Here is a 17,597-nt window from a genome sequence, read left to right as displayed (position 1 = left end):
ATGCCCTGATGTCTAGTGTTTTGAAAACCATTGTTTGATGTATTTTGTCTTTTTGTTTTTGTTATTTCAGGCAGGAGACTAAATCTAGTACCTGTTAATCCATCTTGGCCAGAAGCAGAAGTTACCTTCAGGTTTTACTTTGAAAATCTTCTGCTAGCTGGATGACAGATACAAAAAATACTCTTATTTTTCCAACCCAGCCTGTCCTGGCCCCTTTATGTTCTATATTCCTCCTAAATCCTGCTTGCAAACTGAACAGTTTTTGCTTCGGCTCATTTCCCTTTCCTTCCCTTCCCTTCCCTTCCCTCCCCTCCCCTCCCCTCCCCTCCCTTCCCCTTCCCTTCTTCCCCTCTCTCTCTCTTTCTTTTCTTTTTGAGACAGTCTCAAGCTATCACCCTGGGTAGAGTGCCATGGCATCACAGCTCACAGCAACCTCCAATTCCTGGGCTCAAGCGATTCTCTTGCCTCGGCCTCCCACGTAGTTGGGACTATAGATGCCCGCCACAACACCCGGCTATTTTTTGGCTATAGTTGTCATTGTCGTTTGGCGGGCCCAGGCTGGATTCAAACCCACCAGCTCTGGTGTATGTGGCTGGCGCCTTAGCTGCTTGAGCTACAAGCGCCAAGCCTTTTTTTTTTGAGACACGATCTTACTCTGTCACTCAGGCTGGAGTGCAAAGGCGGCATCATAGCTCACAGCAACCTTAAACTCCTGGACTCAAGCAATCCTCCAGCCTTGGCCTCCTAAATTGCAAGGATTACAGGAATGAGCCATCACACCCAGCTCAACTCTCTTTTCTTATACTTTGTTATACATAGCTGGGAGCAACCAGCTGTCACTTTCAATATTTTGTCTAGAAATCTCCTTAGTCAAATCCAAAGTTCGTTAAGAATCTTTTCCATGTTCCATGTTATCATAGAAGTTTGGAAATTGTTTCAAAACCATGTAACATGTATAACCATTTTTTTGTAACCTATAGCAGATTCTTAGCTAATATTCTAGACTTTGCTGTTTCCTCACTGCTAGTTTAGTCTCTGCCGTAAAGCCTTGTTCCAAAGCCAGTGAAGCATATTACGGTTTTTGTCAGGACAGCACTGCACTTATATCAATTTCCTTATGGTGTAGTTTTTGCTACATTATAAGCTACCCTAAAATTGAATGTGCAAAGCATCACAGCTGATTTTTCCCCATTCAAAGCAATTGATACATTATACTGAATAATTATTATATGGGGGCTTAAATCTACCGTGTTACTGTTTGGCTTATCTCTTCTATGTTCCTTTTCCCCTTTTATTGACTTCTTTTAAAATTACTATTATTCTGTGGGGGCACCTGTAGTTCTAGCAACTTGGGAGGCTGAGGCAATAGGCTCTATTGAGCCCAGGAATTGGAGGGTACAGTGAGCTATGACCACATTATGCACTACCACACTCCATCTTGGGCCACAGAGAGAGATCTCCACTGTCAGAGCTGGGACGCTCGGTCGCCGGCCTCAGCCCATGAAACTACCAGGAAGTGGACCACTGTACAAGCTCTCTCAGGGTATGGCTCCCCATAAGTGCCGGGGAGCCCATTGTCTCAGTCAGGTAAGGCTCCCCATCAGGAGGAGCCAGCTGTCTCAGTCAGGTCAGAGGTGCTGGAGCGCCTCCAAGGTGCAGTGGTCAGTCTTAGTAGGAATCCCGGCTAACTTCGCCCATGGCTATTTATAGAAGTGATCCCCTGGCCATCTACACCACAGGTGTGGAGACTGCCACGCAATGAGGTACGTGCTCTCCTGCTTTTTAACGAGAGACCAATGACCAATGCCTTCCCCATTCCCTTATTACCAAGGTGTTTTTTTTTTTCAGGTGTCTCCTACACCATACCTTTTAAAAGAATATACATATTATTATTCCATTTTTCCTCTATAGATTGGAATTATATGCCTTTGCTATTTTTGAATCAGTTTTCCTAGAGATTACAACATGCATTCTTGACTTATGAAAATGCGGTCTGAATTGTTCTTTCTACCCTGTTTCTGAACAATAAAATGGCCTTAGAACGCTTTAACTCCATTTCTTCTCTCCTCAACTTATGTACCGTTGTTATCATCTAATCTCTGTATATTTTAACTTTCATAAGAGGTTATCATTCATTTAGATTTTACCCACACATTTACCATTTTAATGTTCTTCATTCCATCAAGCACTTCTGATCTTCCATATAGGCTCAGATTAGCACACCCAAACAGAAGTTGCCGGGGCAGGTCCTGAGAATGATCAGTAGTGCTTTGCAAAGTGAGTACCTCAGGGGAGGCCATTACAGGTCCTTCAGGCCTAAAGGGGGAAGACTAACCTCCTCAGGCAGGGGCGGAAGGGCTGCTGCTCCTGACAAAGAAGATGTGAATCAGAATTTGCTGGTAGGTCCCCATTCCAATTTTCAGGATGCCTTCCCAATCAATGTCCTCACTTGAACAAGATACTCTATGAGTTGGCTTGGTGCCCGTAGCTCAATGGTTTGGGCGCCTGCCACATATACCACGGCTGGCAGGTTCAAACCCGGCCCAAGCCTGCTAAACAACAATGACGACTGCAACAAAAAAATAGCCAGGCATTGTGGCAGGGATCTGTAGTCCCAGCTACTCTCTAGGCTGAGGCAAGGGAATCACTCAAGCCCAAGAGTTTAAGGTTGCTGTGAGCTGTGACGCCACAGCACTCTACCGAGGGTGACATAAAGAGACTGTCTCAAAAAAAAAGTGTCAGGTTGAGGGTTCAATTTGTGTTCTCACTGAACCATTCACAGGATTAGACTTTGAGTTTGACTTTCAGAAATCTCAGCCTTGTGGAGATAAGTTTCTTTCAGGGTAGTCATAGAAACATTCAGGTCCTTTAAGTAGGCCTTGAGTTTGGAATTTAAGTCCTGAGATGATCATTTTCTTTGCCCAAGTTCTTCACCAACCAACCAACCCACCCTATTATATTCATGATTTTGATGAAAATGTTCTAAGATAGCAAATAATTAGTCTCCTAGAGTCTTCCCTGCCATAGGTACTTAATTCCAATCATCTAAAGGTGATAATTTTGCCAATTCATGCCACAGACTACAAGCACCCTCGTTATCACTGGAAATAGGGTTATTAGTGCCTTTAAATATATCAGGTTAGGGTACTGAGTTCAGAAAACCCAGAACCAATTTGAAACATTCATCCTTAAGATTCTGTTCTTCTGGAACCACTCTACGGCTCAGTCCCTCTACGGCTGAGATCTCCATATCTGATGCTAGATCTCAAAGTCTACTGGGCAGACAGCCGGGAAGGAAGATCACAGGCAGGCTGAAACCCACAAGCACAAGGTGACAGCCCCCCAAAATGAATTAGAGCCTGTGTCCATTCTTATTGTCTCTGACCTTGGTGATGAAGTTGTCTTGCAGAAGCAAATGCCCTTGCCATTGAGCCATGTACATAACCTGGACATCAGAGAAGCTGACAAGATCCAGGAAAGGAAGACTAATTGCAAGCCTAGCCGCTGCTTCAAGCCAACAAGGTAAATCAGCGAATCAGCAACATGTGTAATCTACAAAATAGCTACTACTTTCCTTTTTCTTCCAAATCGCTCAAGAATCTCCCTTGTGCCCCATCCGGAAACATGTAAGAAAGGGAGTTCTGAGAAAGGTAGTTCAGCCTAGCTTAATTGACAAAATTACAAAGCCATTACATTCTTCAGTGGTAATACGTCTTTTCAGATGCTTCTTTTGTTCTTGAGTTAGCTTTAGAAAATTATATTTTTCTACACCAAATAGTCCATTCACTTAGTTTTAAAAATTATTGGCATAAAAGTTATTCACAGTATTTTTGTGAACTTTCCCCAGCATTTTTTTTTTTTTTTTTTTTTTTGCAGTTTTTGGCCGGGACTGGGTTTGAACCCACCACCTCCGGCATATGGGGCCAGCACCTTACTCCTTTGAGCCACAGGCGCCACCCCCCCACCAGCATTTTTGATAGCCCTATAGCTGTACCCATTTTGATCAATTCATTAATACAGTTATCTTTTTATACTTGTTTCTAATTTATTTGCATTATGATCAGATAATGTAGTATTCTTTTTTTTTTTTTTTATAGAGACAGAGTCTCACTTTATGGCCCTCTGTAGAGTGCCGTGGCCTCACACAGCTCACAGCAACCTCCAACTCCTGGGCTTAAGCGATTCTCTTGCCTCAGCCTCCCGAGTAGCTGGGACCACAGGCGCCCGCCACAACGCCCAGCTATTTTTTTTTTTTTTTGGTTGCAGTTTGGCCGGGGCCAGGTTTGAACCTGCCACCCTCGGTATATGGGGCCGGCTCGGTATATGGGGCCGGATCCTTACCGACTGAGCCACAGGCGCCGCCCTCTTTTTTTTTTTTTTTGAGACAGTCTCAAGCTGTAGCCCTGGGTAGAGTGCTGCAGCGTCACAGCTCACAGCAACCTCAGACTCTTGGGTTTAAGCAATTCTCTTGCCTCATCCTCCCATGTAGCTGGGACTACAAGCGCCCACCACAATGCCCGGCTATTTTGTTGTTGTTGTTGTTGTTGTTGTTGCAGTTGTCATTATTGTTTTAGCTGGTCCGGGCTGGGTTCAAACCTGCAGCCTCCTCGGTGTGTGTGGCCGGCGCCCTACCCACTGAGCTACATGCACGGCCCAGAGAATGTAGTATTCTTTGTGGTCTAATATGTAATCAAATTTTTTAAATAAATGATCTATGTGAGCTTAAAAATGTGTATTCTCTAAAACTGATTGCAGAGTTGTGTGTATACATATGTGTATACACACATACACAATGTAAGCATATATATATATTTACACATACAAACACACATCATTTGAATTAAGTGGGTTATCTAATCGTGTATACACTATTTTTTCTTTGTTTAAGAATATTATGGGGGTACACATATTTTGGTTACATAATTTGCTGTTGTACATTTCAAGTCTAAGTTTTCAGTGTGCCCTTCACCCAGGATGTGTACATTGGACCCATTAGATGTGTATTTATCCATCCTCCCCTCTCCCCGCCACCTACTTAATTTTGGTTGAGTTTTACTTCCACATGTGGAAGTGTTAATGGACAAGTTCCAATTTAGTATTGACTGCACGTGGTGTTTGTTTTCCCATTTTTGCAATACTTCACTTAGAAGAATGGTCTCCAACCATCCTGGTTGTCACAAAAGATACTAGATCACCAGACACTGATTTTTTTATATACATGATCAATTGCTGACAAGTATATTGGAAATCTCCCTCTGACAATTTATCCTGATAGTTATGTCAAGTTTTACACTATAAATGTTAAAGTTCTCTTATTTGGTACATGTAAGTTTATAATTATTATACCTTGCTGATGAATTATGCCTTTTAGCATTTAGTAATGACCGTTTTTTAGCCCTAATGATATACTTTGTCTTAAGGTCTGTCCTGTCTGGCGTTAATATTGCTGTGGTTTTAATTATGTTTTTTTCTGTCTCTAGGAGTTTCTTTTACTTTCCTGCAAGCTCACCTATGCACTTGAAAAAAGATGTGTTATATTTTATCCATTACCACCGGTGCGTGCAGCAGACAGGGTTATAGGACAGCAAATCTGGCACATGGCTGGATCTTCAATTTCTCAAGCTTTAAAGAAAAGAAACATACAATTGCCTTTAAACAGGCATCTCTTATTATGTTCTATATACAGTCATAATAGCAGAATAAACTGCACAATGTATTGTCAAAAGACAAAATTACAACAATTTAGTTTAAAGATCTTAATTGACTTGATTTGCAATTCTAGAATCAGGCAACACTTCATTCCATAAAAATAGTATAAGTGTTTCGATGTGCTGAGCAAAGAAGTTGGTTTTATAGACAGAGAGAAGATAAAGCAGAAACAAAAACCAAAAAGAACATTGGTCATTTCAAAGTTACTTTCCTTATAAGGCAGAAATAGGGAAACATATTGATGGAGAAATAATTGATTGGTTAACACCCGGTTACTTCAGCTTACTTTTTGTTGTAAGGATTAAAGGCAGAGGGAACTTCATTATTATGCCAAATGAAACTGGTTTGGTTACAATGAAACCTCAACATGAGTGACTTCATTTGGAGTTTTAGTCTACTCTATTCAGGCCCAGTACAGGAACTTAGCTTAAAGCAATGGCCTCTCGCAATTTTTATTTAAAAATTCCCCCCCTTTTGGTCAGGCTCTCTGAGTGAAAGGGCAGCCTTGCAAAAAAAATCACAGGAAAATATTTAATCCCACAATTCCCCCTATAAGAGTTAAAGACCAACCCTAAGAGTTCTCTTGCTAGCAGGCACCCTATGGGGTTCTGTTCTGCACAACTTCTGAAAAGGGCTGAACAGCCAGAAAAGAGATGTAAACCTTTATCTTTTAAAACCGCTTTTGAGGCTGGGTGGAGGCCATGGCTCACACCTGTATTCCTAGCACCCTGGGAGGCCAAGGCTGGTGGATCCTCTGAGCTCAGGAGTTCCAGACCAGCTTGAGCAAAGAGAGAGACCCTGTCTCTACTAAAAATAGAAAAAAAGCAAACTAGCCAGGTGTTGTGGTGGGTGCCGGTAGTCCCAGCTACTTGGGAGGCTGAGCCAAGAGGATCCCTTGAGCCCAAGAGTTGGAGGTTGCTGTGAGCTATGACATCATGGGACTCTACTGAGGGGGACAAAGTGAGACTCTTTGTCAACCCCCCCAAAATGGCTTTCGAGATGTCCAGGTCACCCCTTCCCCTCCCTTACATAGCCACCTCTCCCTCTACCTTGTCCTCCCCAGTCATCCACTCCTGGAAAAAGAAATCGCTTTTGAGAATCTTCTCCTTACAGTTTTGAGACGTCCCTGAGCTTCAGGCCTCAGCCATATCTTGCAGGCAGAATCACATCTACCATGATAAAGCCTGTTTTCAAGAAAAGGCAGGGGAGCCAACTCTTGGATTTTGACACCTTGCTGCCACCTGTGTTAGCAGCCTGCCACTAGGAAGCAGTGGCTCGGATGCAGCAGTACCTGTTAATTTGGCTACAGCCTTCAATCTTCTTCACTCCCTTTACAGGTTCGAAGTAAAACTCCAGAGACCTGATTCTCTCTGCCAACAATATCTCCCTCTCTTTAACCATATTGGCCCTTTTTCCCATCTGTAAAAAGTGAAATAAACTTTTTCTTCTTTCTTCCTTTTTTTTTTTTTGAGACAGAGTCTCACTATGTCGCCCTCAGTAGAGTGCTGTGGCATCACAGCTCACAGCAACCTCAAATTCTTTGGCTTAAGCGATTCTCTTGCCTCAGCCTCCCAAGTAGCTGGGACTACAGGCGCCTGCCACACGCCTGGCTTTTTTTTTTTTTATCGTCAGTGTTTAGCAGGCCCTGGCCAGGTTCAAACCCATCAGCCCTGGTTCATGTGGCCGGTGCTCTAGCCACTGAGCTATGGGCACCGAGCCAACATTTTCTTCTTTCTAACATAATCTTCATCTAGAGAATTTTCTCAAACCCACCTTCACTAGACCAGACCCTGACATTTGGGGCTTCAGTGCCACTCTCAGTTACCATCATTTTGGGTTTCTGGTCTCAACACGTCACTCAGAGGTTATGGTCGTCTTAGGGTCATGCATTTCTTTGAGTTTTTGCCATTCCAGCAAGTGAAAGACCATTTGATGTTGACAGAAGGCTGTGCGCAAACATTTAAAAATTTTTGATTTTTAAATCCTACAACACACCTAGGAGATTATTTTGACTCTCAGAAGGATCCTCCAAGAGTTTTGGGTATGCTCCTTAGCCAGGGACTCCATAAACCAACCCAACCAAAATTGAATAAAGAATTGGCCAGACAAGGAGTCTGCCCATTCTTAACCAAGTGGTCTGTTTATTAATTTTTCCAACTGAGTCTCTACACTACCCTGTATTAATCCCTGTGCGATAAGCACCGTTTGCAACTGCACAGACTTCTCCCTGTTCATCTAGTAGGCAGCAATTCTATTATCTAGCATCCCATGACTGCCTTAAATTAAAGCAGGGAGCAACAATTTGCAAGTTACCCAAGTTACCCACAAAAACAACTGATTGTGAAATTCTAAATACAGCATTTACCATGCCAAGTGAAAAAGAATAATTGGCAAGGAAAAATTAAGAGGAGTAAAAGCCTTCTTGTAATAGAGAATCTTGTTCCAGTGGTCTTGGGAAAGCTGTCTAAAGCATGAAGTTGTCGATTTCTCATCCTGGTTTGTAGTTTGAATGTCTTTGGTTGTGGCATTGGGCATTCTGGTGAACTCTGTGTGGCCCACATACCAGGCATGAGACTTGTCCTTGGAAATTAACATCAAGTTTTTCAACTTCAGCTTATATGGCTTTAGGAGCAGAGGAGCTTTTGTTCTTAAAGTGTTGTAGCCAAATATAGGAGGAAACTAGAAGAATTTAGGATCCACTCCAGTCTACAAGTAGATCATAAAAACTCGACAACAATGGACATGGCTACAATCTAATAACAGGTGTACTATAGTTTTTCTTCTAAAACACAGTTTTTCTCTTTGCAGTCACTTCGATTTCTATCAAAGACAATCAATAAGGCTAATATGTTTGCAAAATAAGTTTTCTCTCATTAAACTTGGCGTGATTATTTTATGTAAATGCAGCAAGAATAACCACTCAGGTTATTTTAAAATTTGCCTTGCTGTGTATTTTGATAAGGAATCTCAGAGTGGACTTTTAAAAATTTCTCAAAGCTAGGAAGTCAAACCAAGTCAGACATCGGACTTTGCCTATAGTATCTAGTATCTTGAGGTTCCTGTTGGATACTACAGGCAAAGTCTGAAGTCTGATTTGGTTTGGCATCCTAGCATTCAGAGATTTTACTCATTCACTTATTCACTGTAAATCTGGGAACCTTTTTTACTCATTTGCTTTATGGCTGGAAACCTTTGAAGCCAGGTATTTATGCATATTCTCAAATATGACATTGCAGTCAAAGCCTTGGTAATATAAGTAATCTTTCCAATTGTATCCTGTTACAAAGATAGCAAATTATTCTTGACTTATATTAATAATCAGATTACCACAAAAATAAGAATACCACAAGAATAAGAATACTCATGAATAGTTTCTGAATTCTGGAAGGATCAAGTATGGAGAAAAAGCAAAACGTTTCCATTTTTGTTTACAAAAGCATGCTTTACCAAATTGCTATAAACTGTAGATAGCCTAAAAGAAAAATAGTTTTGTTAAATCTAGAAAACACAATGTAAAAAAAGCAATGTTTCAAATTTTAAAAGCTGTGACAACCCATAATTCTTCATCAATTCAGTCTCATGTAATTGATTCTCATTCTACTTGATCTTGGTTAGCAGTTTCATGAACCCATCAGTTTCTTCATTAGAGGGTCTGGAAATTCTTCTTCAGTCCAATGACTCTCAGGAGGATCTCCAAGAGTTATCAAAAACCTATCCATGTATCACGTTGAAGATAAAGCAGTTTTGGACTATAGCTGATTGCAAATGCTTTTAGAGAAGAACCAAAACCACCGTCTGGCTGGACATGGTGGTTCATGCCTATAATCTTAGCACTCTGGGAGGACAAGGCGGGAGGATTGCTTGAGCTCAGGAGTTCAAGACCAGGTTGAGCAAGAGCAAGACACTGTCTCTACTAAAAATATAGGGAGTCCCAAAAGTTGCCATGCACAGGAAAAACTATGGCAACAGATATCTTGGAATGTGTTTGCCATGAGTGGAAAAGAAGACCTCGTGTGTGTAGAAAGAGGTGACCAACACATAAAAAATATTTATAAAATTTTGTAGCGAATATTTTGTAAATAAAGGCACATTTAATTACAATTTCTCATTTCCCTATTTCCCTATGTATGATGATTTTTGGGGTACCCTATAGAAAAATTAGCTGGGTGTCGTGGCATGCTCCTGAAGTCTCAGCTACTTAGGAGGCTGAGGCAGGAGTGCTTGACCCTGGAAGTTTGAGGTTGCAGTGAGCTATGATGACCACCACTATATTTTATCTGGGTGACAGAGTAAGACTCTGTCTCAAAAAGAAAACCCACGGGCGGCGCCTGTGGCTCAAGGAGTAGGGCGTTGGTCCCATATGCCGGAGGTGGCGTGTTCAAACCTAGGCCTGGCCAAAAAAAAAAAGAAAAAGAAAACCCACCCATCCCCCACAAAAAAAAAAAACAAAAACCACCAGGGATGACAAAGAGTTGGAATGGCCATAATAAAAAAAAGGAAAATAAATAAAGAATGGCCATGATTAAAATCTGATGAGAATTCATTGTGACTAGGAATTGACAAAGAAATTTCATTATTTCTGTGTCATATGATATTTCATCATAATAACCAAAATTATGACTAAAAATATATTAGATTTCTAGAATTCCATAAAATATTGTCACATTATTAATGTTAATTAATTATTAACATTATTATGTTAATATTAATAACATATCCATATGTGAGTCACATACAAATTAACTCAAGGTTAAATATCATTTCTTATTTGATAATGTTTCCCATACAATTTAACATGTCAAATAAGCCTAAGTGGTTTAATGTGTTTCTTTCAGACTTCTAGGGGCTCTCTGAAAATCCCAAATTTAGTCTGAGATAAAAAACATTAAATTTTAGATTGATTTTGGGAAGTTTTATAACACTTGACAAAATAGCATCACAGGTCACCATGAAATAATAGTCAATAGGGTGGCGCCCATAGCTAAGTGGGTAGGGCACCGGCCACATACACTGAGGCTGGCGGGTTTGAACCCAGCCTGGGCCTGCTAAACAACAATGGCAACAACAACAACCAAAAAATAGCTGGGCGTTATGGTGGGCTCCTGTAGTCCCAGTTACTTGGGAGGCTGAGGCAAGAGAATCACTTAAGCCCAAGAGTTTGAGGTTGCTGTGAGCTGTGACGCTATAGCACTCTACACAGGGCAACAGCATGAGACTCTGTCTCAGAAAAAAGAAAAAGAAGAAGAAGAAATAATAGTCAATAATTTAACCAGAGTGATAATTAAAAGACTTCAAAAGCAAATGCAGGAAGTTATATAATTGTGGAAAATCTTAACTTTTAATAAAGAGGTGGTTCAGTTTTTCTGAGTAATCATTCAATGCCTAATAAAGAAAACATGTGCCACAGGAAATCATTCAATAAAACACAGAATTTTTGTTTTCTAGGCCATTTACCTAAAAGGTAAAGAAAAACCTGTCATTATTTCCTATTAAGAGCAGATTAATACTCCCAAAAAACCCTGTTGTGTTAACACAGGGGACTAAATTTTAGTTTTGTATTGGTGTGCTTTTGGTATCAAAGCTTAATTTTTAGAAAAACCGATAAACAATACCCTTCTTATTGGTTTATCTCCCACAAACCTTCTATGACTTAGACCTCGTAGGACTTGTTTTCAAACCGCCTACAACTTGCTTAAAGCTAGTTTTGTCCTATACTCCCTTCTTTTTCATATTGGAGCAACCAATCATTCTACTTTATGACAAAAAATTAATTTTTTTCTCTTATTTTGACCACACTAAATTCTTTCTCATACAAAAAAAATTTTTTTACTCTTTCCTTTTTCAACTTTTTTAAACAAAAAAAAGTACACTCTCATAACTTGCTTGGCACCTTTTCCTCCTACTTACTGGTTTCTTTCTACTTTGTGCCTATTTGCCTTTTAATGTATATTTTGAAACAACCTTTACATAATCTCCAAATTGCACAAAATTACTCTCTTTAAAAAACAAAAAAACATACCTGAGAGGTTTGGGACTGGAAATGAGAGGCTATTTTAAGACGTCAATGAAAGGAAGCAGAGTCCAGGTTCTGTGTGGGCAACGTGGCCTTTACTGACTTGGGTGCAAGCGGCTGAGTTCCACAAAGAAGTCAGCACATGGGCTAAGGTGGGGTGGGAATATAAGAGATTGGGGGTGGGGGTGGGGATTGGCACACTCATTCTTTCCTGGGCAAGACAATTCTATTTGGGTGGGTCCCTACATTCCGCCGATCATCCTGGTCTTTTTAGTCTTTTTTTTTTTTTTTTTTTTGTAGAGACAGAGTCTCACTCTATTGCCCTCACTAGAGTGCAGTGGCATCACAGCTCACAGCAACCTCCAGCTCCTGGGCTTAGGCGATTCTCTTGCCTCAGCCTCCCAAGTAGCTGGGACTACAGGCGCCCGCCACAATGCCCGGATATTTTTTTGTTGCAGTTTGGCTGTGACTGGGTTTGAACTCGCCACCCTCGGTATATGGGGCCAGCGCCCTGCCCACTGAGCCACAGGCGCCGCCCTGTCTTTTTAGTCTTCTAAGGAGGCAGAGTGATGGGCGTGGTCTCTCTCTGCTTCCTGTGCCTTGAGGGTTGGCGTGGTCTACCCATAAGGAAAAAAGGGGAGGAGGAGGGGGTGATGTTTACAGGAACACTCTTGGTCTTCAGTCTGAACTGGCTGATACCGGTGTAGGGCAAGGACATGAGCGGTTGTTTTTCGGGTGACTGCCTGGTCAATAAATCGGGAGGTGGAGGACTACTGGTCCAAAACTGAGAATGAGAAAGATCATAATTAGTGGCCCTAAAATAGGAAGTAACCAAGGAGGGCAGGAATCGAATAAGGACCAAGGATTAGATGATTAAGATTTGTTTGTCTCTGTTTGATTCATTCTCAGAGTTCTTTTCCTTTGCCTGTGATTATTCCTGACTGGTTGACAAAAGACACAACATTCTTTTCCCAGAAAAATGAATGTGCCTCCTTTTTCTGCTGTAAATAAATATAGGGCTCGGTGATTTTGGAGGACTACTGCAGCTAAAGAATTAATTTAGGATTGTAGGGTGACTAAAGAGTTGGCTACCTTTTCTATATCTTCGTTGAGTTCTAGGGAGAGTTGGTGGTAAAAGTGAGATGATGGACTAATACCAGCAAGGCCTGTGCCAAGTCCAGCCACTGTGCCTGTTCCAAGGATTACAGGAGGAAGGCGGCTCTTTTTTGTCTGGAAGTAGGGGGATGCATCAGGGCCTGAGTTAGGGAGGAGTCATTCACAAAAGAGACTGGGGCGGGGTGTGGTAAGGAAAACTTGGGTGCAAGGACCGGAGTGGTTAGCATGCAGGTACATTCCTGGAGGGGCACAGAAGGAGTCAGATAAGGGAAAAGTGGAGTTGAGAGAACAGAGATCAGGTTCTATAGAGCCTACAGTCTCCTGTACAGGTGAGATTGAAGCAGGTTAAGTTGCGGGAAGGGAGGGGTGGAAAGTCTGTAGTTATGGGGCTGAACAGAGCTGTGTTATTTTCTGCCAGAATGGAAGAGTTACATGTGTTGGGTATGGGATTGAAAAGATGTTGGTATAAAGAGAGGCACATTCAGCATCCTGAGGGGAGAGGAGAGAGGACAAGTTCAGGGCGGGGAATAAGGGAGTGTGGTTGTAGGTCTTGCAGGACAGTGAGGTCTAACCCTTTATAGGGTGGAGGGGTTATACTGGAAGAGAGGAGTTGTTTTTTATGATTTGTCTTGTTTCTTGCTAACATGCTATGTCCTGAACTCCTCCTCTGTCTGATAATCCTACCTGTGTGAGGTATGTCCAGCAGCCAACAGTCCTGACTTCGCCTCCAGGTCATCCAGTGCCCTTTATTTTGCCGGTCCAGTACCTTTTTCCTCCATAAGAACATTCAGAGGCTTTGATAACATCCTAACAGTGTGCTAGCACGTAAGTGTGGCTAGTGAAAGAGGGGGGTCGGAGGAAGAATCGGGCATAGTTGACATGGGAATGGGGGTTGGTAAGGTATTTACGGAGATGTGAGGTTCAGGAGATAGGACAACCTGTGCTTTCAGTCGGGGTTGATGCGGAGGGGAGAAGGGCCAGGATTGACAGGAGGGGTAGCCAGAAGGAAAAGGAGTAGGAAGAGGAAAAGCTGGGTTTCCTCCGGGGGAAAGTCTTAGAAGGTGCCTTGTAGCCACAGATCTTTAAAGGCTTCAAAGAGGTCATCCCAGCTTTGAACGTGTAAGAGTAGCCAGGCATCTTGAGAAAGGTTATGGAGAAAAGGGAAGAAGTGGGGAGGAATGTTGCACATTTATGGGGAAGTGAACTCTTTGGGGATCCTGGTGAGTTTTAAGGTGGTGGGGATAGGACTTGTGATTTCCAATGGGAGTCTTCCTGTGTTGGAAGTTTATCTGTAGGGCACAGCTTTATTCAGGATCGGTGGATCCAGACTGGAGGGTCCAAGAGGTGAACAGCTGTGGGGGTGCTATGGAGAATGAATGTGTGAGGGCCTGTCCAGTGAGGGGATAGCATTCTGTGGGGCAAGGGAGATTTGAGGAAAACTTGTCCTGTCAATGGGTCTCTGACTTTCTCTGCTGAGGGTTGGGGTAAGAGCTGGTTTATTGCTAAGTTCTTTCCTGGTTTCCTGAAATATGGGAAAATAGGGGATCCAGGGTGTAGAATAATAGTTCTGCCATATGTTATTTCAAAAGGGCTATAAAAGAGGGATTTGTGAGGGGTAGAGCGAATGCAGAGTAAGGTGATGAGGAGTTTAATCTAATCTTGTTTGTGTTGGAGTACTAATTTGGTGAGATGTTATTTAAGGATGTGGTTCATTTATTCTATTTTCGCTGATGATTGGGGCCTGCAAGGCACATGTAAGCGCCACTGGACTCCTAGGGCTTCTGAGGTTTGGGAGGTGATCTGGCTAATGAAAGCTGGCCATTGTTGCTCTGAATGGAGCTGGGGAGGCTGAATCTAGGATTAATGTGGTGGAGGAGGGTGGAGATAACTTCATGGGTTTTCTCGCCTGTTGAGGGGAAGGCTTCGACCCACCCTGAGAAGGTACTAACCCAAAGTAGAAGTTTATGTTTTCATACAGGAGGCATGTGGGTGAAGTCAATCTGCCAGTCTTATCCAGGGGTTTGGCCCCCGGGCCTGATGTGTGGGAAAAGGGGCTGTTTTTATGGTCCCCTTGGGTGAGACCCAGGTGCAGATTGTGCAAGACTGGGTCATCTGTTTTGAAAGGAAAGATAGCCATGGGTGAGAAAGGAGTGGAGAAAGAAGGCTGTAAAGAGATTTGAAGCCAACGTGAAGTCTATTGTGGAGGGAAGAGAGGATATTTTGTGCTTGGGAAGAAGGAAAAATAAATTTTCCCTGTTGAAGGAACCATCCTCCCTGTGTGGGAAGGTGCTGTAATTGTCCTGTTCTTCGGATGTATATACTGGAGAGAATTTATTGAAGGACAAGTACTGGCCTTCTGGGGTGGGGGGCTGTAAGGGTGTTGAGCTGCCCATTTGGGTTCTATATCATCTTTGGTTATCTTTGGAAATTGGATCTGTTTCATTCTGGTGGCCTTCACAGTGGATGATGGCCACTTCCTTCAGGAGAGTGGCCACAGTCAGGAGGTTTTTAATGAGTGTGGCATTGACAGTAGAGGACCCTTGGGTGGTAATGAATCCTCTTTCTTGCCATATGGCTGCATGGTGATGGGTTATGTGGAAAGTATACTCTGAATCTGTGTATATGTTAATGGAGCAGAGTCGTGTGAATTGTAAGGCTTTAGTGAGGGCTAAGAGTTCTACCCGTTGTGAGAAGGTCCCAGGAGGCAGAACAGTAGGGTTGAAATGTAGGAAGAAGACATAATGGCAAAGCCTGCCTTGGCAATGGAGTGAGCAGTGGGCTTAGAAGAACTGCCACTGATAAACCAGGTGTCTTCAGGGTTAGGGAAGGGAAGAGGGAGATGTTGGGGAAAGGGTATAATGCTACCGTGACTAAAGGCCGGCAATCAAGGGATGAGTTCTGAAAAGTGTGAGTGTCATGTGAGTGGAGGGCAGCTCACCGAGATAAGGGGTTATATGCAGGGCCAGGGAGAAAGTGGAGGCTGGGGTTTTCTATAAAGAGGATTAGGAGTTGAAATAAACAAGGTGCAGAAAGTAAAGATAATAAGTGTTGGTGTTTTAAAAGGGATGGAATGTTATGAGGGGTAAGTAGGTACGTGGGGGTGTGGCGGGTAAAATTCTGGGCTTCCAGGAGAAGGAGGGACATGGCTGCCACAGCTCGGAGGCAAGGGAGCCAGCGTAGGGCTGTGAATTCTCTCTGTTTTGAGAGGAATGGTATTGGGAGGTGATTATTGTGAGGTTTCTGTGTTAGGACCCCTACTGCACATTCTTGGTGTTCTGACAGTGGGAGGTAAAATAGATAGCGGGGATTAGGGAAATAGAGGCAGAGTGCTCCGGACAGAGGATTGTGGGGAGAGGAAGGAACTTGACCAAAGCTGGTGCGGGTCTAGGAGGTCAGTTGGGGAACTTTTAGTGGCAGTGTAGAGAGGTTTAGCCAAGGCTGCGAAATTGGGAATCCAGACTGTAACATATCCTAGATCCCCCAGGAAGGAAAGGAAGTCATTTTTTGGTTTGGGAAAGGGGTAAGGAGGAGATGGCCTGAATGCAGTCAGGGGGAATGAATTTTTCTCATTCCTGTAAGAGGATGCCAAGGTATTGGACACAGGGAGAGGTTAACTGGGCTTTGGAAGGGGACACTGTACCCTTGGTGGCAAGGAAAGAGAGTAGGTGAATGGAGGCAGTGGGGGAGGGGCTGCATAAGAGAAGGACATCTATGTACTGAAGAACTGTGGACGTTTTTTGGTAAAGTTAACTGCTGTGGATTTTTTGGTAAAGTTAACTGCCCCTAGATAAAAGACCTATGTGGGGATTTCCCACTTGGGTCTTCCTCCCTCTGCCAGAGGCTCTGGCGCCTTTCCATCCTTCTCTATTCTTTTTTTTTTTAATTAAAATTTTAAATTAATTTTTTTTTTAATTTTATTATTTTTTTATTAAGTATACCATGGAATACTATGCAGCAGTAAAAAATGGAGACTTTACCTCCTTTATGTTTACATGGATGGAGCTGGAAAATGTTCTTAGTAAAGTATCTCAGGAATGGAAAAAAAGTATCCAATGTACTCAGCACTACTGTGAAACCAATTTATAATATCTCTATTCTTTTCTATCTTATCACTGATCTCTGTGGTCTGTGGGTTCATTCTTCGAATCTCTGAGACCGAGGAACTACTGCAGAAATTAATTCTGACATCAAGTTATTTTTCAACAAAGCAGGCAAGAATTTAAAGTATCACAGAAGCAAAAAAGGCTAATAGGTTAAATGTGGTTTTTCTCTTCTGCTTTTTTCCCCTCCCACAACTGTTATGAATCAATCAATTTATTTTCATTGCGTATTTGTTGTTTGGTTGGATTTACAGCTTCATGGTCTTCTACATCTAGGTCCTAGATTCTAGGAGATAACAAGCTTGTTTAACTAGGAAACATAGGGAAAAATATGCTTGTTTATAATTAATGACATTATTTAAACTTTTTTTTTCTTTAAGCCAATTAAATAGAGCTATTTCATATATTTTAATAGAAAGATATCACATTCACATAACACATAGACATATGGACCGGACATACAGACAAAAGATCTTACAGCTTTCATTAAGATTCTTCATTTTCCAGTTTTGAAATGTTTCTCCTTCTCCCCTTCAGACCATCAATCCTTCAATCTGTGGTTCCATCACCCCAACAATCTAATGATTGGCAACCCTAAATTTGCACTTCCAAAAGGAGGCTTCTATAGTGAAACAAAGTAGAAAATTTACATCTCAATT

The sequence above is a fragment of the Nycticebus coucang genome, chromosome X (assembly GCF_027406575.1).
Source record: "Nycticebus coucang isolate mNycCou1 chromosome X, mNycCou1.pri, whole genome shotgun sequence".
Classification (NCBI taxonomy): Eukaryota; Metazoa; Chordata; class Mammalia; order Primates; family Lorisidae; genus Nycticebus; species Nycticebus coucang.
This window is presented reverse-complemented; position numbering follows the sequence as displayed.